This window comes from Oncorhynchus mykiss, chromosome 9 (assembly GCF_057628025.1).
Source record: "Oncorhynchus mykiss isolate SJ-2025 chromosome 9, ASM5762802v1, whole genome shotgun sequence".
Classification (NCBI taxonomy): Eukaryota; Metazoa; Chordata; class Actinopteri; order Salmoniformes; family Salmonidae; genus Oncorhynchus; species Oncorhynchus mykiss.
In genome coordinates, this window is record NC_143030.1 from 78,342,399 (window position 1) to 78,364,870 (window position 22,472).

Sequence of the window (22,472 nt, forward strand, 5' to 3'; positions counted from 1 at the left end):
GTCCCAATCCTTATTTTTAGGAAAATAAATAAGAAATAAGTCCCAGAAACAGCACAGTTGGGATTTAAAGTCTTGGTCAGAAAAAAAACATGAGAAGGAGGGTAGAGAGAGTTTAAGGGCCGTGTGTGTGTGTGTAATGTTGTGAGACTGTTTTGTGAGGGGGTCTTTCAGCAGAATCCCTCAACCTCAGAAAGCCTGAGATTTATTGCAAACAGAAGTAGGTCAAAGCAAGTGGGTGACTGGGGTGGTAGAATATGGGTGACTGGGGTGGTAGAATATGGGTGACTGGGGTGGTAGAATATGGGTGACTGGGGTGGTAGAATATGGGTGACTAGGGTGGTAGAATATGGGTGACTAGGGTGGTAGAATATGGGTGACTGGGGTGGTAGAATATGGGTGACTGAGGTGGTAGAATATGGGTGACTGGGGTGGTAGAATATGGGTGACTGGGGTGGTAGAATATGGGTGACTGGGGTGGTAGAATATGGGTGATTAGGGTGGTAGAATATGGGTGACTGGGGTGGTAGAATATGGGTGACTGGGGTGGTAGAATATGGGTGACTGGGGTGGTAGAATATGGGTGACTGGGGTGGTAGAATATGGGTGACTAGGGTGGTAGAATATGGGTGACTGGGGTGGTAGAATATGGGTGACTGGGGTAGTAGATTATGGGTGACTGGGGTGGTAGAATATGGGTGACTAGGGTGGTAGAATATGGGTGACTAGGGTGGTAGAATATGGGTGACTAGGGTGGTAGAATATGGGTGACTAGGGTGGTAGAATATGGGTGACTAGGGTGGTAGAATATGGGTGACTAGGGTGGTAGAATATGGGTGACTGGGGTGGTAGAATATGGGTGACTAGGGTGGTAGAATATGAGTGACTGGGGTGGTATAATATGGGTGACTAGGGTGGTAGAATATGGGTGACTGGGGTGGTAGTATATGGGTGACTGGGGTGGTAGAATATGGGTGACTGGGGTGGTAGAATATGGGTGACTGAGGTGGTAGAATATGGGTGATTAGGGTGGTAGAATATGGGTGACTGAGGTGGTAGAATATGGGTGACTAGGGTGGTAGAATATGGGTGACTAGGGTGGTAGAATATGGGTGCTACTCAGTAGCTAAAAGGAAGTAGCCGCCATGTCCCAAGTACTAGTCACACAATCGTTGTCTTGACTTGAGAGTGCAATAAAGCAAAAAACCACTAGGTCACTAAATTTAACTTGGCAAGCCAGTTAAGAACAAACTCCTTGTTTACATTGACGGCCTACCCGGGGAACAGTGGGGTTAACTGCCTTGTTCAGGAGCAGAACGACAGATTTTTTGCCTTGTCAGCTCGGGGGATTTGATCCAGCAACCTTTCGGTTACTAGCCAAACATACTAACCGCTAGGCTACCTGCTGCCCCGACACTATATAGTGTGAGAGTCTCACACCTGACAACGTTCGATGTTTAGAATTCAGACAGCGAACAACATTTCTGGTACTACCGTAGTAGAGCCTAGCGAGCTGTAAAGCAGAAGCCCGTTCCATGTCCTCAGTGTTGGCAGGAAGGAAGTGGGCTGTCTGCCGTGTGTGACCTATCCCCTACATATCCTGAAAACATTAGCTCATACAAGTGAAGTGTAATGTCTCGGGTCACTCTGTCTCTGTGTGGGTTACAGCAACCCAGAGGGACTCTGTGACATTCAGGGGTGTGGAAGCTGCACGTGACAGTGATGCAAAGAGAACCACTGAGTGAGAGAGATGGGAGATTAATGAAATGAAAATAACAGAGGCTTGAGAGTGTCACTGTGTCTCTGACCCAAATGCTGGTTCAGGTTTTGTTTGTTTAAAAAACAACAACAACAATAATAATAATAATACATTGGGGGGGGGGGGGGGGGGGGGGGGGGTGGAAGATTAAGGAGAGAGGAGAAGGTGGAAAAGAGTTTCCTAGGTTTAGCGGCAGAAGTTTGATATTTAGGTCGCAAGTGGCTTTGGCAGCAGATACAGAGAAAGAGAAGGTAGAGAGGAGGGAGTGAAAGGATGATAGGTCCTCCGGAAGTTTAGTTCTTTCATCCATTTTCTCTCAGCTGCCAGCAGCCCTGTTCTGTACGCTCGCAATGAGTTACTCATCCACGGAGCACGAGGGGAGGGCCGAGCCGGCCAGGAGGAAAGGGGACAGTGCAAGTCATAGGATGAGGAAAAGGAGGAGAGTAGAGGCAGAATCAGGAGACCGGAGTGATAAAGATTTAGCAGAAGGGAGAGATGATAGGATAGAATAGGAAAGAGTAGTGGGAGAGGGAGTGCGAAGATTGCGACAACGCATGACAATCTGGGTAGGGGCTGAGTGGTTAGGGTTGGAGGAAAGGGAGGCAGGAAAGGAAACAAACTAGGAAAGGATGAGGTCAAACGTATTGCCTACCTTGTGAGTTGGAGGGGACTAGGAAAGGATGAGGTCAAGCGTATTGCCTACCTTGTGAGTTGGAGGGGACTAGGAAAGGATGAGGTCAAACGTATTGCCTACCTTGTGAGTTGGAGGGGACTAGGAAAGGATGAGGTCAAGCGTATTGCCTACCTTGTGAGTTGGAGGGGACTAGGAAAGGATGAGGTCAAGCTTATTGCCTACCTTGTGAGTTGGAGGGGACTAGGAAAGGATGAGGTCAAACGTATTGCCTACCTTGTGAGTTGGAGGGGATTAGGAAAGGATGAAGTCAAGCGTATTGCCTACCTTGTGAGTTGGAGGGGACTAGGAAAGGATGAGGTCAAGCGTATTGCCTACCTTGTGAGTTGGAGGGGACTAGGAAAGGATGAGGTCAAACGTATTGCCTACCTTGTGAGTTGGAGGGGACTAGGAAAGGATGAGGTCAAGCGTATTGCCTACCTTGTGAGTTGGAGGGGATTAGGAAAGGATGAGGTCAAGCGTATTGCCTACCTTGTGAGTTGGAGGGGACTAGGAAAGGATGAGGTCAAGCGTATTGCCTACCTTGTGAGTTGGAGGGGATTAGGAAAGGATGAGGTCAAGCGTATTGCCTACCTTGTGAGTTGGAGGGGACTAGGAAAGGATGAGGTCAAGTGTATTGCCTACCTTGTGAGTTGGAGGGGATTAGGAAAGGATGAGGTCAAGCGTATTGCCTACCTTGTGAGTTGGAGGGGACTAGGAAAGGATGAGGTCAAGTGTATTGCCTACCTTGTGAGTTGGAGGGGACTAGGAAAGGATGAGGTCAAGCGTATTGCCTACCTTGTGAGTTGGAGGGGACTAGGAAAGGATGAGGTCAAACGTATTGCCTACCTTGTGAGTTGGAGGGGACTAGGAAAGGATGAGGTCAAAAGTATTGCCTACCTTGTGAGTTGGAGGGGATTAGGAAAGGATGAGGTCAAGCGTATTGCCTACCTTGTGAGTTGGAGGGGATTAGGAAAGGATGAGGTCAAGCGTATTGCCTACCTTGTGAGTTGGAGGGGACTAGGAAAGGATGAGGTCAAACGTATTGCCTACCTTGTGAGTTGGAGGGGACTAGGAAAGGATGAGGTCAAACGTATTGCCTACCTTGTGAGTTGGAGGGGACTAGGAAAGGATGAGGTCAAGCGTATTGCCTACCTTGTGAGTTGGAGGGGACTAGGAAAGGATGAGGTCAAGCGTATTGCCTACCTTGTGAGTTGGAGGGGACTAGGAAAGGATGAGGTCAAACGTATTGCCTACCTTGTGAGTTGGAGGGGATTAGGAAAGGATGAGGTCAAGATACTCGAATGAGAGAGCCTTCCTCTCTTTCTTTCCTCGAAGAACTCGGCAGAACAGTCTTTTTTTCGTTGACGGTCTTAGTTCATTTTTTTTATACAACGTTGCCACAACTTGTGCAGGCCAGACACTATTGAGCAACAGGAAGAAGTCATTGCCAGGTAGTGCCTGTTTATCTGAGCATCTGAAAGGAAACAAATGTTTTGAAAGGACTCATGAGGATACGCAGAACCACTGTTATCTAGAGTAAACAATGTTCCGCTTTTTGTTCTTATTTTTTTGTTGCCAGAGGGCAGCTGGTTGACTCCAGACTTTAGGACCCATCTTGTCATTTTTACACAACCAGTGTCAACAACAACACCCCAAGAATACATATTTTTCCAACTCATCATCAACTACAATGACCCGAGACAGACCACAGCACCTCTACACCTACTCCATGTTTCTAGTACACCTTCAACCACCAACACAGACAGTAACGTCCTCCTAGAATGTTCTTCATTGTATGAAAATGGCTTTATTATTAGGGTGGTGTGTTCAATGGAACACTGTGACACGTTTTAGCGTATCACGCCTAATAAACACGAGGTGTGTCTTTGATTTTCCTCTCTGTTCTATTTCATCATCACAGAAGACCTTGCATGAGTCAAGTGAGTTATAAAACAAGGTGAGGACACAGACTGTTTTCTTAGTGAATCAAGCCAAACTATTGGCTATTTTATTAGTGAATCAAGCCAAACTATTGACTATTTTATTAGTGAATCAAGCCAAACTATTGACTATTTTATTAGTGAATCAAGCCAAACTATTGACTATTTTATTAGTGAATCAAGCCAAACTATTGACTATTTTATTAGTGAATCAAGCCAAACTATTGACTATTTTATTAGTGAATCAAGCCAAACTATTGACTATTTTATTAGTGAATCAAGCCAAACTATTGACTATTTTATTAGTGAATCAAGCCAAACTATTGACTATTTTATTAGTGAATCAAGCCAAACTATTGACTATTTTATTAGTGAATCAAGCCAAACTATTTCATGTCAAACTTTATTCAATTTCAGTGGAGCGATTCGTTTTACTGCTGAGACGACAATCTGTTCGTACACTAGACAGATTTATACTTGATTTCCTCAGTGACTAAAGGAGTATAGTTACTGGGAACTGGGACAGACACACAATATGAGTCTATGTAGAGCGCATTCGGAAGGTATTCAGACCCCTTGACTTTTTCCACATTTTGTTATGATACAGCCTTATTCAAAAATGGATTAAATTGTTGTTTCTCATCAATCTACACACAATACCCCATAATGACATCACAATACCCCATAATGACATCACAATACCCCATAATGACATTGCAAAAACAGTGTATTAGAAATGTTTGCAAATTTGAAATATCACATTCACATAAGAATTCAGACCTTTTACTCAGTACTTTGTTGAAGCACCTTTGGCAGTGATTACAGACTCGAGTCTTCTTGGGTATGACGCTACAAGCTTGGCACACCTGTATTTGGGGAGTTTCTCTCATTCTTCTCTGTAGATCCTTTCAAGCTCTGTCAGGTTGGATGGGGAGTGTTGCTGCACAGCTATTTTCAGGTCTCTCCAGAGTTGTTTGATCGGGTCCAAGTCCAGTCTCTGGCTGGGCCACTCAAGTACATTCAAAGATTTGTCCCCAAGCCACTCCTGCGTTGTCTAGTCTCTGTGCTTAGGGTCGTTGTTCTGTTGGAAGGTGAACCTTCGCCACCAGTCTGAAGTCCTGAACGCTCTAGAGCAAGTTTTCATCAAGGATCTCTCTGTACTTTGCTCCATTCATCTTTCCCTCGATACTGACTAGTCTCCCAGTCCCTGCCGCTGAAAAACATCCCTACAGCATGATGCTGACACCACCATGCTTCACTGCTTCACTAGGGATGGTGCCAGGTTGTCCTTCAGGAAGGTTCTCCCATCTCCACAGAGGAACTCTGGAGCTCTTGGTTTTTGGTCACCTCCCTGACCAAGGCCCTTCTCCCCCGATTACTCAGTTTGGCCGGGCGGCGAGCTCTAGGAAGAGTCTTGGTGGTTCCAAACTTCTTCCCATTTAAGAATGATGGAGGCCACAGGTGGAGTCCAATCAAGTTCTAGAAACATCTCAAGGATGATCAATGGAAACAGGATGCACCTGAGGTCAATTTCGAGTCTCATAGCAAAGGGTCTGAATACTTATGTGAATGAGTTATTTCTGTTTTTAATTTTTAATACATTTGCAAAATGTCTAAAAACCTATTTTTGTTTCGTCATTATGGGGTATTGTGATGTCATTATGGGGTATTGTGATGTCAATTGTGATGTCATTATGGGGTATTGTGATGTCATTATGGGGTATTGTGATGGGGTATTGTGATATATTTAATCCATTTTAGAATAAGGCTGTAACGTAACAAAATGTGGAAAAAGGGAAGGGGTCTGAATACTTTCCGAATGCACTGTATGTGTATCAGTGTCATAACATGAATATAACCCACAGTATTCTCACCATCATCATACTGTAGCTCAGTTTTCTGATCGTAAACTTGGAGAAGAGCATCTGATAAACAACTTGTAATATACTGGAAAATAAACAGCTCAAAATAGCAGCAGATGCTGTAGGGTCAACAAACCGTTCCAGAGTTCAGGCTGATTAGAGACATGATTCTCTGTTTGTCCATGTCTAACCAGCCTGATCACACCTCTCTCTCTCTGTCTGCCTGTCTGTCTGTCTGTCTCTCTCCCCGTCTGTCTCCCTGTCCCCCTCCCTCCCTGTCTGTCTGTCTCTTTGTCTGCCTGTCTGTCTATCTGTCTGTCTCTCTCCCTGTCTCCCTGCCTGTCTGGCTCTCTCTCTGTCTGCCTGTCTGTCTGTCTGTCTGTCTCTCTCCCTGTCTCCCTGGCTCTCTCTCTGTCTCCCTGGCTCTCTCTCTGTCTCCCTGGCTCTCTCTCTGTCTGTCTGTCTGTCTGTCTGTCTGTCTCTCTCCCTGTCTCCCTGGCTCTCTCTCTCTGTCTCCCTGGCTCTCTCTCTGTCTCCCTGGCTCTCTCTCACTGTCTGCCTGTCTGTCTGTCTCTCTCCCCGTCTGTCTCCCTGTCCCCCTCCCTCCCTGTCTGTCTGTCTCCCTGTCCCCCTCCCTCCCTGTCTGTCTGTCTCCCTGTCCCCCTCCCTCCCTGTCTGTCTGTCTCTTTGTCTGCCTGTCTGTCTATCTGTCTGTCTCTCTCCCTGTCTCCCTGTCTGTCTGGCTCTCTCTCTGTCTGCCTGTCTGGCTCTCTCTCTGTCTGCCTGTCTGTCTGTCTGTCTCTCTCCCTGTCTCCCTGGCTCTCTCTCTGTCTCCCTGGCTCTCTCTCACTGTCTGTCTGTCTGTCTGTCTGTCTGTCTCCCTGTCCCCCTCCCTCCCTGTCTGTCTGTCTCCCTGTCCCCCTCCCTCCCTGTCTGTCTGTCTCTTTGTCTGCCTGTCTGTCTATCTGTCTGTCTCTCTCCCTGTCTCCCTGTCTGTCTGGCTCTCTCTATGTCTGCCTGTCTGGCTCTCTCTCTGTCTGCCTGTCTGTCTGTCTGTCTCTCTCCCTGTCTCCCTGGCTCTCTCTCTGTCTCCCTGGCTCTCTCTCACTGTCTGTCTGTCTGTCTCTCTCTCTCCCTGTCTCCCTGTCTGTCTGTCTCTCTCTCTGTCTGCCTGTCTGTCTCTCTCTGTCTGCCTGTCTGGCTCTCTCTCTGTCTGCCTGTCTGTCTGTCTGTCTGATTGAAGCGTGGACTGGCCGACCAGAAGCACCATGACCAGTGTTAACTCCCCCGCCTGCGTCCTGGCTCGCAACCAGTTCTATAGAAGTAAGGAGAAACTCTATTTTTAAACCTTGACTTTGTAACTTTGTCTCGTCCAACAGTAAATATTGTATTTGGACGGACAACTGGATTGGCGTCTGGGTGACAGTTGATGTGAAAAATGACAGCAGGACACGTGTTAACTTCATGGAGAAGTAGTGTCAACCTCTACCCTTCTGGACCATAGTGCCAAATACTTAGAATAGGGGGTGTTTTTTAAAGAAAGGAAACCTCACGTTGGAGCCATGCTGTCAACACCTGGTCAAATGAATACATTACTCATTTTTTTTTATTGACTATAGTCTGTATTTTTTAACAGTAACCTCTGATTCTGAGGATGAACTTCAAAAACGGAAACAGTTTCAGAGTTGGAGATGATCTCAACCTTTTTGTACCAGGATGTCCCACTGAGGTTATAATACCTCCTTAGTTTATGTATAAAAAACAACAGCAAAGAAGACAAGTAATCACCTCATGATGTAAACAACATTCAAATTCACCCCAAGTATTAACAGCCAGCCTTCGGCCTACAGTACATCCTAATCCCATCCATCCAGCCTCGGTCTACAGTACATCCTAATCCCATCCATCCAGCCTCGGTCTACAGTACATCCTAATCCCATCCATCCAGCCTCGGTCTACAGTACATCCTAATCACATCCATCCAGACTCTGTCCAAAATACATCCTAATCCCATCCATCCAGCCTCGGTCTACAGTACATCCTAATCCCATCCATCCAGCCTCGGTCTACAGTACATCCTAATCCCATCCATTCAGCCTCGGTCTACAGTACATCCTAATCCCATCCATCCAGCCTCGGTCTACAGTACATCCTAATCACATCCATCCAGACTCTGTCCAAAATACATCCTAATCCCATCCATCCAGCCTCGGTCTACAGTACATCCTAATCCCATCCATCCAGCCTCGGTCTACAGTACATCCTAATCCCATCCATTCAGCCTCGGTCTACAGTACATCCTAATCCCATCCATTCAGCCTCGGCCTACAGTACATCCTAATCCCATCCATTCAGCCTCGGTCTACAGTACATCCTAATCCCATCCATCCAGCCTCGGTCTACAGTACATCCTAATCCCATCCATCCAACCTTCGGCCTACAGTACATCCTAATCCCATCCATCCAGCCTCGGTCTACAGTACAGCCTAATCCCATCCATCCAGCCTCGGTCTACAGTACATCCTAATCCCATCCATCCAGCCTCGGCCTACAGTACAGCCTAATCCCATCCATCCAGCCTCGGCCAACAGTACAGCCTAATCCCATCCATTCAGCCTCGGTCTAGAGTACATCCTAATCCCATCCATTCAGCCTCGGTCTACAGTAATCACCTCATGATGTAAACAACATTCAAATTCACCCCAAGTATTAACAGTACAGCCTAATCCCATCCATCCAGCCTCGGTCTACAGTACATCCTAATCCCATCCATCCAGCCTCGGCCTACAGTACAGCCTAATCCCATCCATCCAGCCTCGGCCTACAGTACAGCCTAATCCCATCCATTCAGCCTCGGTCTAGAGTACATCCTAATCCCATCCATTCAGCCTCGGTCTACAGTAATCACCTCATGATGTAAACAACATTCAAATTCACCCCAAGTATTAACAGCCAGCCTTCGGCCTACAGTACATCCTAATCCCATCCATTCAGCCTCGGTCTACAGTACATCCTAATCCCATCCATTCAGCCTCGGTCTACAGTACATCCTAATCCCATCCATTCAGCCTCGGTCTACAGTACATCCTAATCCCATCCATCCAGCCTCGGTCTACAGTACATCCTAATCCCATCCATTCAGCCTCGGTCTACAGTACATCCTAATCCCATCCATTCAGCCTCGGTCTACAGTACATCCTAATCCCATCCATTCAGCCTCGGTCTACAGTACATTCTAATCCCATCCATTCAGCCTCGGTCTACAGTACATCCTAATCCCATCCATTCAGCCTCGGTCTACAGTACGTCCTAATCCCATCCATCCAGCCTCGGCCTACAGTACATCCTAATCCCATCCATCCAGCCTCGGTCTACAGTACATCCTAATCCCATCCATCCAGCCTCGGCCTACAGTACATCCTAATCCCATCCATCCAGCCTCGGCCTACAGTACATCCTAATCCCATCCATCCAACCTTCGGCCTACAGTACATCCTAATCCCATCCATCCAGCCTCGGTCTACAGTACAGCCTAATCCCATCCATCCAGCCTCGGTCTACAGTACATCCTAATCCCATCCATCCAGCCTCGGCCTACAGTACAGCCTAATCCCATCCATCCAGCCTCGGCCAACAGTACAGCCTAATCCCATCCATTCAGCCTCGGTCTAGAGTACATCCTAATCCCATCCATTCAGCCTCGGTCTACAGTAATCACCTCATGATGTAAACAACATTCAAATTCACCCCAAGTATTAACAGTACAGCCTAATCCCATCCATCCAGCCTCGGTCTACAGTACATCCTAATCCCATCCATCCAGCCTCGGCCTACAGTACAGCCTAATCCCATCCATCCAGCCTCGGCCTACAGTACAGCCTAATCCCATCCATTCAGCCTCGGTCTAGAGTACATCCTAATCCCATCCATTCAGCCTCGGTCTACAGTAATCACCTCATGATGTAAACAACATTCAAATTCACCCCAAGTATTAACAGCCAGCCTTCGGCCTACAGTACATCCTAATCCCATCCATCCAGCCTCGGTCTACAGTACATCCTAATCCCATCCATCCAGCCTCGGTCTACAGTACATCCTAATCCCATCCATCCAGCCTCGGTCTACAGTACATCCTAATCACATCCATCCAGACTCTGTCCAAAATACATCCTAATCCCATCCATCCAGCCTCGGTCTACAGTACATCCTAATCCCATCCATCCAGCCTCGGTCTACAGTACATCCTAATCCCATCCATTCAGCCTCGGTCTACAGTACATCCTAATCCCATCCATCCAGCCTCGGTCTACAGTACATCCTAATCACATCCATCCAGACTCTGTCCAAAATACATCCTAATCCCATCCATCCAGCCTCGGTCTACAGTACATCCTAATCCCATCCATCCAGCCTCGGTCTACAGTACATCCTAATCCCATCCATTCAGCCTCGGTCTACAGTACATCCTAATCCCATCCATTCAGCCTCGGCCTACAGTACATCCTAATCCCATCCATTCAGCCTCGGTCTACAGTACATCCTAATCCCATCCATCCAGCCTCGGTCTACAGTACATCCTAATCCCATCCATCCAACCTTCGGCCTACAGTACATCCTAATCCCATCCATCCAGCCTCGGTCTACAGTACAGCCTAATCCCATCCATCCAGCCTCGGTCTACAGTACATCCTAATCCCATCCATCCAGCCTCGGCCTACAGTACAGCCTAATCCCATCCATCCAGCCTCGGCCTACAGTACAGCCTAATCCCATCCATTCAGCCTCGGTCTAGAGTACATCCTAATCCCATCCATTCAGCCTCGGTCTACAGTACATCCTAATCCCATCCATTCAGCCTCGGTCTACAGTACATCCTAATCCCATCCATTCAGCCTCGGTCTACAGTACATCCTAATCCCATCCATTCAGCCTCGGTCTACAGTACATCCTAATCCCATCCATTCAGCCTCGGTCTACAGTACATTCTAATCCCATCCATTCAGCCTCGGTCTACAGTACATCCTAATCCCATCCATTCAGCCTCGGTCTACAGCACGTCCTAATCCCATCCATCCAGCCTCGGCCTACAGTACATCCTAATCCCATCCATTTAGCCTCGGCCTACAGTACATCCTAATCCCATCCATTCAGCCTCGGTCTACAGTACGTCCTAATCCCATCCATTCAGCCTCGGTCTACAGTACGTCCTAATCCCATCCATCCAGCCTCGGCCTACAGTACATCCTAATCCCATCCATCCAGCCTCGGTCTACAGTACATCCTAATCCCATCCATCCAGCCTCGGCCTACAGTACATCCTAATCCCGTCCATCCAGCCTCGGCCTACAGTACATCCTAATCCCATCCATCCAGCCTCGGCCTACAGTACATCCTAATCCCATCCATCCAGCCTTGGCCTACAGTACATCCTAATCCCATCCATTCAGCCTCGGTCTACAGTACGTCCTAATCCCATCCATCCAGCCTCGGCCTACAGTACATCCTAATCCCATCCATCCAGCCTCGGCCTACAGTACATATGAATGCCAAACAACAACGTTTCTGCTGTAAACTGAAGGTAATGAACCATGAGGACGTATGGAATAAAATCCTTAACAGGCTTTGTACAGAAATACAAATCTGCCACGGGTTTTGCCTTCATAGAAGCACCGAAACATTTTGGTGTGTATGAGGCTGGAATTTGTGCTATGAGCCAATCACGCCAGCCTGAAAGGATTCACTACAGATTTCAAATCAGACACGCCAGTCTCAATGAGAACAAGACCGGTTTAGTGACAGTCCCTCACGTACAGATAGACTTAGCATTGGCACCACAAAAAAAAGTGATAAAATACCTGGTTTTATTTCTCTCTCCTCTCCTCCATAGACACAAGAAGCACTGCAGACAGTACAACACCTACTACAGTCTACAGCCTCTCCGATTGGTCGACGCCTGCACCCAAACAAAGACATGTAACTGTGTGGATGTCCAAGTCCACACAGCCAGGTGACTGGATCATTCTGTTCTCCATACTTATCCTTTAAATGGTGATGATGATGTTGGGTTGATTTGATTTAAAAAAATATATTAAAAAATGAATGACTTGAACGAATGAAATGAACACCCCCCAGCGGTTCAATTGGACTGGTACGGTCCTGCACAGAGTACTGGCACCTCAAATGTTCTGCTTCTTGAGCACCGGCACCATCTTGTAGAAGTACCGTAACATTACAATTAGTAACAGTACACCGTACCATTACAATTAGTAACAGTATCGTAACATTACAATTAGTAACAGTACACCGTACCATTACAATTAGTAACAGTACTGTAACATTACAATTAGTAACAGTATCATAACATTACAATTAGTAACAGTACACCGTAACATTACAATTAGTAACAGTATCATAACATTACAATTAGTAACAGTACACCGTACCATTACAATTAGTAACAGTAACGTAACATTACAATTAGTAACATTACCGTAACATTACAATTAGTAACAGTAACGTAACATTACAATTAGTAACAGTATCGTAACATTACAATTAGGAACAGTACACCGTACCATTACAATTAGTAACAGTACTGTAACATTACAATTAGTAACAGTACACCGTAACATTACAATTAGTAACAGTATCGTAACATTACAATTAGTAACAGTATCATAACATTACAATTAGTAACAGTACACCGTACCATTACAATTAGTAACAGTACTGTAACATTACAATTAGTAACAGTACTGTAACATTACAATTAGTAACAGTATCGTAACATTACAATTGGTAACAGTATCATAACATTACAATTAGTAACAGTACACCGTAACATTACAATTAGTAACAGTACACCGTACCATTACAATTAGTAACAGTACTGTAACATTACAATTAGTAACAGTACACCGTAACATTACAATTAGTAACAGTATCGTAACATTACAATTAGTAACAGTATCATAACATTACAATTAGTAACAGTACACCGTAACATTACAATTAGTAACAGTACACCGTAACATTACAATTAGTAACAGTACACCGTAACATTACAATTAGTAACAGTACACCGTACCATTACAATTAGTAACAGTACTGTAACATTACAATTAGTAACAGTACACCGTACCATTACAATTAGTAACAGTACACCGTAACATTACAATTAGTAACAGTACACCGTAACATTACAATTAGTAACAGTACACCATAACATTACAATTAGTAACAGTACACCGTAACATTACAATTAGTAACAGTACCGTAACATTACAATTAGTAACAGTACCGTAACATTACAATTAGTAACAGTACCGTAACATTACAATTAGTAACAGTACTGTAACATTACAATTAGTAACAACACACCGTAACATTACAATTAGTAACAGTACACCGTAACATTACAATTAGTAACAGTACACCGTAACATTACAATTAGTAACAGTACACCGTAACATTACAATTAGTAACAGTACACCGTAACATTACAATTAGTAACATTACAATTAGTAACAGTACCGTAACATTACAATTAGTAACAGTACTGTAACATTACAATTAGTAACAGTACTGTAACATTACAATTAGTAACAACACACCGTAACATTACAATTAGTAACAGTACACTGTAACATTACAATTAGTAACAGTACACTGTAACATTACAATTAGTAACAGTACTGTAACATTACAATTAGTAACAGTACACCGTACCATTACAATTAGTAACAGTACACCGTAACATTACAATTAGTAACAGTATCGTAACATTACAATTAGTAACAGTATCGTAACATTACAATTAGTAACAGTACACCATAACATTACAATTAGTAACAGTACACCGTAACATTACAATTAGTAACAGTACCGTAACATTACAATTAATAACAGTACCGTAACATTACAATTAGTAACAGTACCGTAACATTACAATTAGTAACAGTACCGTAACATTACAATTAGTAACAGTACTGTAACATTACAATTAGTAACAACACACCGTAACATTACAATTAGTAACAGTACACTAACATTACAATTAGTAACAGTACTGTAACATTACAATTAGTTTCAGTACACCGTAACATTACAATTAGTAACAGTATCGTAACATTACAATTAGTAACAGTACACCGTAACATTACAATTAGTAACGGTATCGTAACCTTACAATTAGTAACAGTACCGTAACATTACAATTAGTAACATTACAATTAGTAACAGTATCGTAACATTACAATTAGTAACAGTACACCGTAACATTACAATTAGTAACAGTACACCGTAACATTACAATTAGTAACAGTACCGTAACATTACAATTAGTAACAGTACACCGTACCATTACAATTAGTAACAGTACACCGTAACATTACAATTAGTAACGGTATCGTAACCTTACAATTAGTAACAGTACCGTAACATTACAATTAGTAACATTACAATTAGTAACAGTATCGTAACATTACAATTAGTAACAGTACACCGTAACATTACAATTAGTAACAGTACACCGTAACATTACAATTAGTAACAGTACACCGTAACATTACAATTAGTAACATTACAATTAGTAACAGTACCGTAACATTACAATTAGTAACAGTACTGTGACATTACAATTAGTAACAACACACCGTAACATTACAATTAGTAACAGTACACTGTAACATTAAAATTAGTAACAGTACACTGTAACATTACAATTAGTAACAGTATCGTAACATTACAATTAGTAACAGTATCGTAACATTACAATTAGTAACAGTATCGTAACATTACAATTAGTAACAGTATCGTAACATTACAATTAGTAACATTACCGTAACATTACAATTAGTAACAGTATCGTAACATTACAATTAGTAACAGTACACCGTAACATTACAATTAGTAATTGTAATTCTGAGGGACCCTTTTTTTAAATTTTTGCCTAAAATGACACCCAAATCTAACTGCCTGTAGCTCAGGCCCTGAAGCAAAGATATGCACATTCATGGTACCATTTGAAAGGAAACATGTTGAAGTTTGTGGAAATGTGAATTGTATGTAGGAGAATATAACACAATAGATCTGGTAGAAGAAAATACAAAGAAAAAAAAGAAAAAAAAATGGTATTGTTTTTCTATCCCCATCTTTGAAATGCAACAGAAAGGTCCCACTTCTAGCCATCACTCTGGTTGTAATTCCGATGGTGTCCACAAGAGGGCAGCAGTGTATGTCCAAAGCCATCTAGCCATGGGGCGGCAGGGTAGCCTAGTGGTTAGAGCGTTGACTAGTAACCGGAAGGTTGCAAGTTCAAACCCCCGAGCTGACAAAGTAAAAATCTGTCGTTCTGACCCCTGAACAAGGCAGTTAACCCACTGTTCCTAGGCCATCATTGAAAATAAGAATTTGTTGTTAACTGACTTGCCTAGTTAAATAAAGGTAAAATAAATAATCACTCTGGTTGTAATTCCAGTGGTGTCCACGAGAGGGCAGCAGTGTATGTCCAAAGTTTCAGACTGATAACTTGAATAATGAGCAAGCTACATGACATTTAGTGTGAAGTCACCCAGGTGTCCTTCACGATTTGACCAAATGTACATTTACATTTTTCTGCAAGAATATCATCAAATCTGTATACTTGGACTTTGATTTAGCTTTTCCAGTATTAGTAGCTGTACTGTAAGCTCAACATTTGCAAAACACCCAGTTTTCATAACTTCATAACTCACCTTGTGCGCAACGAGCTCCGCCATATTCTCGCAATTTCTGTCCAAAAGTTAAAGGCTTGTTGCGCACAAGGTTAGCAGCAAAATTGCCGTGAAGCCCAGCTCATTGGCTATCTAGCTAGCTTTATTTGACAGTCAATCAAGTGAAGACCGCCCGTGTCATCGGCGCGCAATGAAGGTGCCGCTCTCTGACCAAATTTGGTGTCCTATAGGATATACTACACTTCTAATGATAGAGTGAAGTCTGGTTACGTTCTAGGATCTCTGATATGGTGTCCTATAGGATATACTACACCCCTAATGATATAGTGAAGTCTGGTTACGTTCTAGGATGTCTGATATGGTGTCCTATAGGATATACTACACCCCTAATGATAGAGTGAAGTCTGGTTACGTTCTAGGATCTCTGATATGGTGTCCTATAGGATATACTACACCCCTAATGATAGAGTGAAGTCTGGTTATGTTCTAGGATCTCTGATCAAATCAAATCAAATTTATTTATATAGCCCTTCGTACATCAGCTGATATCTCAAAGTGCTGTACAGAGACCCAGCCTAAAACCCCAAACAGCAAGCAATGCAGGTGTAGAAGCACGGTGGCTAGGAAAAACTCCCTAGAAAGGCCAAAACCTAGGAAGAAACCTAGAGAGGAACCAGGCTATGTGGGGTGGTCAGTTCTCTTCTGGCTGTGCCGGGTGGAGATTATAACAGAACATGGCCAACATGGCCAAGATATGGTGTCCTATAGGATATACTGCACCCCTAATGATAGAGTGAAGTCTGGTTACGTTCTAGGATCTCTGATATGGTGTCCTATAGGATATACTACACCCCTAATGATATAGTGAAGTCTGGTTACGTTCTAGGATCTCTGATATGGTGTCCTATAGGATATACTGCACCCCTAATGATAGAGTGAAGTCTGGTTACGTTCTAGGATCTCTGATATGGTGTCCTATAGGATATACTGCACCCCTAATGATAGAGTGAAGTCTGGTTACGTTCTAGGATCTCTGAGGAATAAATACAAAGGTGATTTGACTGGTTGAAACAACGTTTAGGGTTTCTTTCTTTGCAAATTGAACGAGTGGAAATACAAAATCGATCGTGCGTGCTACATGGACCTTTTGAGGATATGAAAAAGGATTTTATCTAACAAAACAACACTTCATGTTATCTCTGGGTCTCTTTAGATGATAAATCAGAGCAAGATGTCAGAATGTAAGTACACATTTCAGCGATAGAGGTGAATGTATCAAACCTGTGGCGATGAAAAAAGTTTGTTGTTGTTGTTGTTAGGAGCTCTCCTCAAACAATAGCATGGCATTTTGTCACAGTCATAGCTACTGTAAATTGGACAGTGCAGTTAGATTAACAATAATTTAAGCTTTCAGCCGATATAAGACACTATATGTACCGACATTTGTTGTTTCTCTAAAAGTCTGCGATCTTGACACATGGCGCTGCGTGATTTACAACTGTCCCATTGACAGGACGCCTATCCCTAATTAACATTCCACTTCAAGCACTGACATCACGCAAATGTAATGCAACCTGTGGTAACACTTGACTTTAGAGTCTGCAGGTATACCTATATAATGCAACCTGTAGTAACACTTGACTTTAGAGCCTGCAGGTATGCCTATATAATGCAACCTGTAGTAACACTTGACTTTAGAGCCTGCAGGTATACCTATATAGTCCAACCTTCTTTAACCTTCCTCCCTACCCCTTCATATCTCCAGGATTCCCAGGAGCAGGGGGGATATCGAGAGGATGGCGGGTCAGTGTGGTTTTGGGGAGCTCCACACCCCGTACGGCCCCCGTCAAGGGCCCCAGCCCGGCCTACAGAGCTGTCAAGTAGAGACACACCGTCACCAATCAGCAGGTTGAAACACACAGAGGAAGACGAGGGAGAAGACATCTTCCTCTCTGTTCTGTCCTCTCAGCACAGAAATATGGACTTGATCAAGCCAGTCAGTGTTGAACCTGTCTTCTATATTGCTCTGGTCTCTACCCTGACTCCTGTTTTAGGAGACAGAAGGAAGGGCCAGAAAGAGAAGACATTTATGTGAGCGCTCTCTAAAACAGACTGTATTATTCAACACCATCACACACAGCCCAGTATTTATTTAACCTTTATTTAACTAGGCAAGTCAGTTAAGAACAAATTCTTATTTACAATGACGGCCTACAAATAGGCAAAAGGCCTACCGCAGGAACCCCTCTCCCTCCCTCTCTTCCCAAAACCCCTCTCCCTCCTCCACTCTCCTCCACTCTCCAACCCTCTCCCTCCCTCCCTCTCTTCCCCAACCCCTCTCCCTCACTCCCTCTCTTCCCCAAACACCTCTCCCTCCCTCACTCCCTCTCTTCCCCTAACCCCTCTCCCTCCAACCCTCTCCCTCCCTCCCACCCCTCTCTCTCTTCCCAAAACCCCTCTACCTCCTCCACTCTCCAACCCTCTCCCTCCCTCCCTCTCTTCCCCAACCCCTCTCCCTCACTCCCTCTCTTCCCCAAACCCCTCTCCCTCCCTTCCCCCAACCTCCCTCCCTCTCTTCCCAAAACCCCTCTCCCTCCTCCACTCTCCAACCCTCTCCCTCCCTCCCTCTCTTCCCTCACTCCCTCCCTCTTCCCCTAACCCCTCTCCCTCCAACCCTCTCCCTCCCTTCCCCCAACCTCCCTCCCACCCCTCTCCCTCTCTTCCCCTAACCCCTCTCCCTCCACCCCTCTCCCTCACTCCCTCTCTTCCCCCAACCCCTCTCCCTCCCTCGCTCACTCCCTAACCCTCTCCCTCCCTCCCTCACTTCCCCCAACCCCTCTCCCTCCCTCGCTCCCTCTCTTCCCCCAACCCCTCTCCCTCACTCCCTCTCTTCCACTAACCGCTCTTTCCTTTTGAATTTCCTCCTCCCTTCTTTTCATAACTGGGCCACAGCCTGTCCTCCTCTCCACCTGGCCACAGCCTGACCTCCTCTCCACCTGGCCACAGCCTGTCCTCCTCTCCACCTGGCCACAGCCTGTCCTCCTCTCCACCTGGCCACAGCCTGTCCTCCTCTCCACAGCCTGTCCTCCTCTCCACTTGGCCACAGCCTGTACTCCTCTCCACAGCCTGTACTCCTCTCCACCTGGCCACAGCCTGTACTCCTCTCCACCTGGCCACAGCCTGTACTCCTCTCCACCTGGCCACAGCCTGTCCTCCTCTTCACTTGGCCACAGCCTGTCCTCCTCTTCACTTGGCCACAGCCTGTCCTCCTCTTCACTTGGCCACAGCCTGTCCTCCTCTTCACCTGGCCACAGCCTGTCCTCCTCTCCACCTGGCCACAGCCTGTCCTCCTCTCCACCGGGCCACAGCCTGTCCTCCTCTCCACCGGGCCACAGCCTGTCCTCCTCTCCACCGGGCCACAGCCTGTCCTCCTCTCCACCGGGCCACAGCCTGTCCTCCTCTCCACCGGGCCACAGCCTGTCCTCCTCTCCACCGGGCCACAGCCTGTCCTCCTCTCCACCGGGCCACAGCCTGTCCTCCTCTCCACCTGGACACAGCCTGTCCTCCTCTCCACCTGAACACAGCCTGTCCTCCTCTCCACCTGAACACAGCCTGTCCTCCTCTCCACCTGAACACAGCCTGTCCTCCTCTCCACCTGGACACAGCCTGTCCTCCTCTCCACCTGGACACAGCCTGTCCTCCTCTCCACCTGGACACAGCCTGTCCTCCTCTCCACCTGGACACAGCCTGTCCTCCTCTCCCCTGGGCCACAGCCTGTCCTCCTCTCCCCTGGGCCACAGCCTGTCCTCCTCTCCACCTGGCCACAGCCTGTCCTCCTCTCCACCTGGCCACAGCCTGTCCTCCTCTCCACCTGGCCACAGCCTGTCCTCCTCTCCACCTGGCCACAGCCTGTCCTCCTCTCCACCTGGCCACAGCCTGTCCTCCTCTCCACCTGGCCACAGCCTGTCCTCCTCTCCACCTGGCCACAGCCTGTCCTCCTCTCCACCTGGCCACAGCCTGTCCTCCTCTCCACCTGGCCACAGCCTGTCCTCCTCTCCACCTGGCCACAGCCTGTCCTCCTCTCCACCTGGCCACAGCCTGCCCTCCTCTCCACCTGGCCACAGCCTGTCCTCCTCTCCACCTGGCCACAGCCTGTCCTCCTCTCCACCTGGCCACAGCCTGTCCTCCTCTCCACCTGGCCACAGCCTGTCCTCCTCTCCACCTGGCCACAGCCTGTCCTCCTCTCCACCTGGCCACAGCCTGTCCTCCTCGCCACCTGGCCACAGCCTGTCCTCCTCGCCACCTGGCCACAGCCTGTCCTCCTCGCCACCTGGCCACAGCCTGTCCTCCTCTCCACCTGGCCACAGCCTGTCCTCCTCTCCACCTGGCCACAGCCTGTCCTCCTCTCCACCTGGCCACAGCCTGTCCTCCTCTCCACAGCCTGTACTCTCCGCAGCCCAACTGAAGGAACAAGATGTTCCATTTTCTTCCGATACTGGCTGGTTGCCAAGCAGCAGTATGGGAACATTCTTTCACCCGAGTTGAATAACAGATCAGATCGTCCAACATTCTATAGCAATAACCTATTGACGTGACTCAAATAAGATCTGATCGCAGATCCAATTTACCAATTCCCTACAGCAGGAATCTGTTGAGTTTGATTCAGATTTGTTTCTTGCAACACACCCAAAGGTTGGTGGTATTTGCTTTCGGTGCAGCATGCTAGTTGAATAAGATCTCCTTGTACAATGCAGATCCTCAAACCCCTCTTAACAGAGACCTGTTAGTGGGTGCAGATCCTCAAACCCCTCTTAACAGAGACCTGTTGCTGGGTGCAGAGCTAGAGACAGGCAGTAGAGACTTGGCTCCAGAGTACACTAATCTATAACCAACAGGCTTGGCACTAGAGTACACTGATCTATAACCAACAGGCTCTAGAATAAACAGATATATAACCAACAGGCTCTAGAATAAACAGATCTATAACCAACAGGCTCTATAATAAACAGATCTATAATCAACAGGCTCTAGAGTATACAGATCTATAACCAACAGGTTCTAGAATACACTGATCTATAACCAACAGGTTCTAGAATACACTGATCTATAACCAACAGGTTCTAGAATACACTGATCTATAACCAACAGGTTCTAGAATACACTGATCTATAACCAACAGGTTCTAGAATACACTGATCTATAACCAACAGGTTCTAGAATACACTGATATATAACCAACAGGTTCAAGAATACACTGATATATAACCAACAGGTTCTAGAATACACTGATCTATAACCAACAGGTTCAAGAATACACTGATCTATAACCAACAGGTTCTAGAATACACTGATCTAGAATACACTGATCTACGTCTGTCACGTGCTCAGTGTGAACCTGCTTTCATCTGTGAAGAGCACAGGGCGCCAGCGGCGAATTTGCCAATCTTGGTGTTCTCTGGTAAATGCCAAGCGTCCTGCACGGTGTTGGGCTGTAAGCACAACCCCCACCTGTGGACATCGGGCCCTCATAACACCCTCATGGAGTCTGTTTCTGACCGTTTGAGCAGACACATGCACATTTGTGGCCTGCTGGAGGTCTTTTGCAGGGCTCTGGCAGTGCTCCTCCTTGCACAAAGGCGGAGGTAGCTGTCCTGCTGCTGGGTTGTTGCCCTCCTACGGCCTCCTCCACGTCTCCTGATGTACTGGCCTGTCTCCTGGTAGCGCCTCCATGCTCTGGACACTACGCTGACAGACACAGCAAACCTTCTTGCCACAGCTCGCATTGATGTGCCATCCTGGATGAGCTGCACTACCTGAGCCACTTGTGTGGGTTGTAGACTCCGTCTCATGCTACCACTAGAGTGAAAGCACCGCCAGCATTCAAAAGTGACCAAAACATCAGCCAGTAAGCATAGGAACTGAGAAGTGGTCTGTGGTCACCACCTGCAGAACCACTCCTTTATTGGGGGTGTCTTGCTAATTGCCTATAATTTCCACCTGTTGTCTATTCCATTTGCACAACAGCATGTGAAATTTATTGTCAATGAGTGTTGCTTCCTAAGTGGACAGTTTGATTTCACAGAAGTGTGATTGACTTGGAGTTACATTGTGTTGTTTAAGTGTTCCCTTTATTTTTTTGAGCAGTATATATATATATATATATATATATAAAAACCTATCGAATCTATATACAGTTGGAAGTCAGAAGTTTACATACACTTAGGTTGAAGTCATTAGAACTCGTTTTTCAACCACTCCACAAATTTCTTGTTTACAAACTATAGTTTTGGCAAGTCAGTTAGGACATCTACTTGGTGCATGACACAAGTAATTTTTCCAACTATTGTTTACAGACAGATTATTTCACTGCATCACATTCCCAGTGGGTCAGAAGTTTACATACACAAAGTTGACTGTGCCTTTAAACAGCTTGGAAAATTCCAGAAAATTATGTCATGGCTTTAGTAGCTCCTGATAGGCTAATTGACATAATTTGAGTCAATTGGAGGTGTACCTGTAATGTATTTC

General features: G+C 45.7%; 1 long non-coding RNA gene across 2 annotated transcripts in view; it reads left to right on the forward strand.

Moving 5' to 3' along the window:
• Positions 1–18,397, forward strand: part of LOC149981349 (uncharacterized) — a 19,779-nt gene extending 1,382 nt beyond the window's left edge. Inside the window, exons 2-4 of one of the 2 annotated variants that reach the window (XR_016483452.1) lie at positions 7,475–7,554; positions 12,119–12,238; positions 17,710–18,397. This is a non-coding gene — a long non-coding RNA (uncharacterized LOC149981349). The remainder of the gene's footprint in view (positions 1–7,474; positions 7,555–12,118; positions 12,239–17,709) is intronic. The other variant, XR_016483453.1, reaches the window with a different exon arrangement.
• The last annotated feature ends 4,075 nt before the right edge of the window (positions 18,398–22,472 follow it).